This window comes from Zea mays, chromosome 2 (genome assembly GCF_902167145.1).
Source record: "Zea mays cultivar B73 chromosome 2, Zm-B73-REFERENCE-NAM-5.0, whole genome shotgun sequence".
Classification (NCBI taxonomy): Eukaryota; Viridiplantae; Streptophyta; class Magnoliopsida; order Poales; family Poaceae; genus Zea; species Zea mays.
The window spans coordinates 185,489,667-185,495,666 of NC_050097.1; positions in this window are offsets into that span (position 1 = coordinate 185,489,667).

Sequence of the window (6,000 nt, forward strand, 5' to 3'; positions counted from 1 at the left end):
TGGTGAAGATATCAGCCTATTGATCTTTGGTGTTTATATAGGCTATCTCGATATCCCCCTTTTGTTGGTGATCTCTCAGAAAGTGATACTGAATGGCTATGTGCTTAGTGCGGCTGTGTTCAACGGGATTATCCGCCATGCGGATAGCACTCTCATTATCACATAGGAGAGGGACTTTGCTAAACTTGTAGCCATAGTCCCTAAGGGTTTGCCTCATCCAAAGCAATTGCGCGCAACAATGGCCTGCGGCAATGTACTCGGCTTCGGTGGTAGAAAGAGCGACCGAATTTTGTTTCTTTGAAGCCCAAGACACCAAGGATCTTCCCAGAAACTGACAAGTCCCTGATGTGCTCTTCCTATTAATCTTACACCCAGCCCAATCAGCATCGGAATATCCTAATAAATCAAATAAGGATCCCTTGGGGTACCAAAGACCAAACTTAGGTGTTTGAACTAAATATCTCAAGATTCGCTTCACAGCCCTAAGATGAACTTCCTTAGGGTCGGCTTGGAACCTTGCACACATGCATATGGAAAGCATAATGTCCGGTCGAGATGCACATAAATAGAGTAAAGAACCTATCATCGACCGGTATACCTTTTGATCTACGGATTTACCTCCTGTGTCGAGGTCGAGATGCTCATTGGTTCCCATGGGTGTCTTGATGGGCTTGGCATCCTTCATTCCAAACTTGGTAAGAATATCTTGAATGTACTTCGTTTGGCTGATGAAGGTGCCCTCTTGGAGTTGCTTCACTTGAAACCCTAGAAAATACTTCAATTCCCCCATCATAGACATCTCGAATTTTTTAATCATGATCCTACTAAACTCTTCACAAATAGATTTGTTAGTAGACCCAAATATGATATCATCAACATAAATTTGGCATACGAACAAATCATTCTCAATGGTTTTAGTGAATAAAGTAGGATCGGCCTTTCCGACTTTGAAGCCATTAGTGATAAGAAAATCTCTTAAGCATTCATACCATGCTCTTGGGGCTTGCTTGAGCCCATAAAGCGCCTTAGAGAGTTTGTAAACATGGTTAGGATACTCACTATCTTCAAAGCCGGGAGGTTGCTCAACATAGACCTCTTCCTTGATAGGTCCGTTGAGGAAGGCACTCTTTACGTCCATTTGGTAGAGCTTAAAGTCATGGTGAGTAGCATAGGCAAGTAATATTCGAATTGACTCAAGCCTAGCTACGGGTGCATAGGTTTCACCGAAATCCAAACCTTCGACTTGTGAATACCCTTTGGCCACAAGTCGTGCCTTGTTCCTTGTCACCACACCATGCTCATCTTGTTTGTTGCGGAAGACCCACTTGGTTCCTACAACATTTTGGTTAGGACGTGGAACTAAATGCCATACCTCATTCCTCTTGAAATTGTTGAGCTCCTCTTGCATCGCCATCACCCAATCCGAATCTTGAAGTGCTTCCTCTATCCTGTGTGGCTCAATAGAGGAAACAAAAGAGTAATGTTCACAAAAATGAGCAACACGAGATCGAGTAGTTACCCCCTTATGAATGTCACCGAGGATGGTGTTCACGGGGTGATCTCGTTGGATTGCTTGGTGGACTCTTGGGTGTGGCGGCCTTGGAACTTGCTCATCCTCCTTGTCTTGATCATTTGCATCTCCCCCTTGATCATTGCCGTCTTCTTGAGGTGGCTCATCTTCTTGATCTTATTCTTCTTCATATTGAGCCTCATCCTCATCTTGAGTTGGTGGAGATGCTTGCATGGAGGAGGATGGTTGATCTTGTGCTTGAATGGGCTCTTCGGATTCCTTAGGACACACATCCCCAATGGACATGTTCCTTAGCGCGACGCACGGAGCCTCTTCATCATCTAATTCATCAAGATCAACTTGCTCCACTTGGGAGCCGTTAGTCTCATCAAACACAATGTCACAAGAAACTTCAACTAGTCCAGTGGACTTGTTAAAGACTCTATATGCCCTTGTGTTTGAATCATACCCTAGTAAAAAGCCTTCTACAGCCTTAGGAGCAAATTTGGATTTTCTACCTCTTTTAACAAGAATAAAGCATTTGCTACCAAAGACTCTAAAATATGAAACATTTGGCTTTTACCCGTGAGGAGTTTGTATGATGTTTTCTTGAGGATTCGGTGTAGATATAACCGGTTGTTGGCGTAGAAAACAGTGTTGACCACCTCGGCCCAAAACCGATCCGAAGACTTGTACTCATCAAGCATGGTCCTTGCCATGTCCAATAGAGTCCTATTCTTCCTCTCCACTACACCATTTTGTTGTGGCGTGTAGGGAGAAGAGAACTCATGCTTGATGCCCTCTTCCTCAAGAAAGCCTTCTATTTGAGAGTTCTTGAACTCCGTCCCATTATCGCTTCTGATTTTCTTGATCCTCAAGCCGAACTCATTTTGAGCCCGTCTCAAGAATCCCTTTAAGGTCTCTTGGGTTTGAGATTTTTCCTGTAAAAAGAATACCCAAGTGAAGCGAGAATAGTCATCCATAATAACTAGACAGTACTTACTCCCGCCGATGCTTATGTAAGCGATCAGGCCGAATAGGTCCATGTGGAGGAGCTCGAGTGGCCTGTCAGTCGTCAAGATGTTCTTATGTGGATGATGAACACCAACTTGCTTCCCTGCTTGGCATGCGCTACAAATCATGTCTTTCTCAAAATGCACATTTGTTAGTCCCAAAATGTGCTCTCCCTTTAGAAGCTTGTGAAGATCCTTCATCCCAACATGGGCTAGTCGGCAATGCCAGAGCCAACCCATGTTAGTCTTAGCTATTAAGCAAGTATCGAGTTCAGCTCTATTGAAATCAACTAAGTATAGTTGACCCTCTAATACTCCCTTAAAAGCTATTGAATCATCACTTCTTCTAAAGACAGTAACACCTGTATCCGTAAAAAGACAGTTGTTTCCCATTTTACACAATTGAGAAATGGAAAGCAAGTCGTAATCTAATGAGTCTACAAGAAAAACATTGGAAATGGAATGGTCAGGTGATATAGCAATTTTACCCAATCCTTTGACCAAACCTTGATTTCCATCCCCGAATGTGATAGCTCGTTAGGGATCTTGGTTTTTCTCGTAGGAGGAGAACATCTTTTTCTCCCCTGTCATATGGTTTGTGCACCCGCTGTCGATGATCCAACTTGAGCCCCCGGATGCATAAACCTACAAAACAAATTTAGTTCTTGATTTTAGGTACCCAAACAGTTTTGGGTCCTTTAACATTAGATACAAGAACTTTGGGTACCCAAACACAAGTCTTTGATTCCTTGTGTTTGCCCCCAACATATTTGGCAACTACCTTGCCGGATTTGTTAGTAAGCACATAAGAAGCATCAAAAGTTTTAAATGATACATTGTGATCATTTGATGCTTTAGGAGTCTTCTTCTTAGTCAATTTAGCATGGGTTGATTGCCTAGAGCTAGATGTCTCACTCTTATACATAAAAGCATGATTAGGGCCAGAGTGAGACTTCCTAGAGTGAATTCTCCTAAATTTGTGTTCGGGATAACCGACAGGGTATAAAATGTAACGCTCGTTATCCTGAACCATGGGAGCCTTGCCCTTAACAAAATTAGACAATTTTTAGGCAGGGCACTAAGCTTGACATTGTCTCCCTTTTGGAAGCCAATGCCATCCTTAATCCCAGGGCATCTCCCACTATAGAGCATGCTTCTAGCAAATTTAAATTTTTCATTTTCTAAGTCATGCTCATTGATTTTGGCATTAAGTTGAGCTATGTGATCATTTTGTTGTTTAATTAAAGCTAGGTGATCATGAATAGCATCAACATTAATATATCTACATCTAGTGCAAATAGTAACATGCTCAACGGAAGATGTAGAGGGTTTGCAAGTATTAACCTCAACAATCTTAGCATGCAAAATATCATTCTCATCTCTAAGATTGGAAATAGTAGCATTGCAAACATCTAGTTCCTTAGCCTTAGCAATCAATTTTTCATTCTCATTCCTAAGGCTAGTAAGAGAGGTATTCAATTGATCAATCTTAGCAATTAAATTGGCATTATAATTTCTAAGACTAACAATTGAATCATCACAATTATCAACCTTCCTAACCTTAGCAATTAAATTGGCATTCTCATTTCTAAGGTTAGAAATAATATCATGGCAAGTGCTTAGCTCACTAGTTAATTTTTCACATTTTTCAACTTCTAGAGCATAAGCATTTTTCACCTTAACAAGATTCTTGTTTTCTTTAATTAGGAAGTCCTCTTGGCTATCCAAGAGCTCATCCTTATCATGAATAGCACTAATTATTTCATTTAATTTTTGTTTTTGTTGCATGTTTAAGTTGGCAAAAAGAGTAAACAAGTCATCCTCATTATCACTAGAATTAGCCTCATCGCTAGATGTTGCATATTTAGTTGAGGATTTTGATTTTACCTTCTTCCTTTTGCCGTCCTTTGCCATGAGGCACTTGTGGCCGACGTTGGGGAAGAGAAGCCCTTTGTTGATGGCGATGTTGGCGGCGTCCTCGTCGGAGGAGGAGTCGGTGGACCTCTCGTCGGAGTCCCACTCCCGGCAAACATGGGCATCGTCACCCTTCTTCTTGTGGTGCCTCTTCTTTTCTCTCCTCTTTCCCTTCTTGTCGTCGCCCCTGTCACTATCACTAGAAATTGGACATTTAGCAATGAAATGACCGGGCTTACCACATTTGTAGCACACTTTCTTGGAACGGGGCTTGTAATCTTTCCCCTTCCTTTGTTTGAGGATTTGACGGAAGCTCTTGATGATGAGCGCTATCTCCTCATTGTCGAGCTTGGAGGCGTCGATGGGGATTCTACTTGGAGTAGAATCTTCTTTCTTCTCCTCCGTTGCTTTGAATGCAACGGGTTATGCTTCGGGTACGGAGGAGGATGCGCCTTGCTCGATGATCTTTTTGGAGCCTTTGATCATTAGTTCAAAGCTCACAAATTTACCTATTACTTCCTCGGGAGACATTAGCTTGTATCTAGGATCACCACGAATTAATTGTACTTGAGTAGGATTAAGGAAAACTAGTGATCTTAGAATAACCTTGACCATCTCATGGTCATCCCATTTGGTGCTCCCGAGGTTGCGCACTTGGTTTACCAAGGTCTTGAGCCAGTTGTACATTGCTTGTGGCTCCTCCCCTTGGTGAAGCATGAATCGACCGAGCTCCCCCTCGATCGTCTCCCTCTTGGTGATCTTGGTCACCTCATCTCCTTCGTGCGCCGTTTTGAGTACGTCCCAAATCTCTTTGGCGCTCTTCAATCCTTGCACCTTGTTATACTCCTCTCGACTTAGAGAGGCGAGGAGTATTGTGGTGGCTTGTGAGTTGAAGTGCCGGATTTGGGCAACTTCGTCTGAATCGTAGTCCTCATCCCCTACGGATGGTACCTGTACACCAAACTCAACAACGTTCCAAATACTAGTGTGGAGTGAGGTTAGGTGATGCCTCATCTTGTCACTCCACATGTTATAATCTTCACCGTCAAAACCGGTGGTTTGCCTAATGAAACGGAAAGTAATGGAGTACGTTTAGAAATGCGAGAGTAGTGTAGGGGAATCTTACTAAACTTCTTGCGCTCATGGCGCTTAGAAGTTACGGACGGCGCGTCGGAGCCGGAGGTGGATGGCGATGAAGAATCGGTCTCGTAGTAGACCACCTTCCTCATCTTCTTCTTCTTTTCACCACTCCGATGCGACTTGTGTGAAGGGGATTCCTTCTCGTTCCCCTTGATGCGGGACTCTCCCGATGGAGCCTTCCTGTGGCTTGTAGCGGGCTTGTCGCCGGTCACCATCTCCTTCTTGGCGTGATCTCCCGACATCACTTCGAGCGGTTAGGCTCTAATGAAGCACCGGGCTCTGATACCAATTGAAAGTCGCCTAGAGGGGGGGTGAATAGGGCGAATCTGAAATTTATAAACTTAAGCACAACTACAAGTCGGGTTAGCGTTAGAAATATGAACGAGTCCGAGAGAGAGGGCGAAAAAACAAATCATGAGCAAA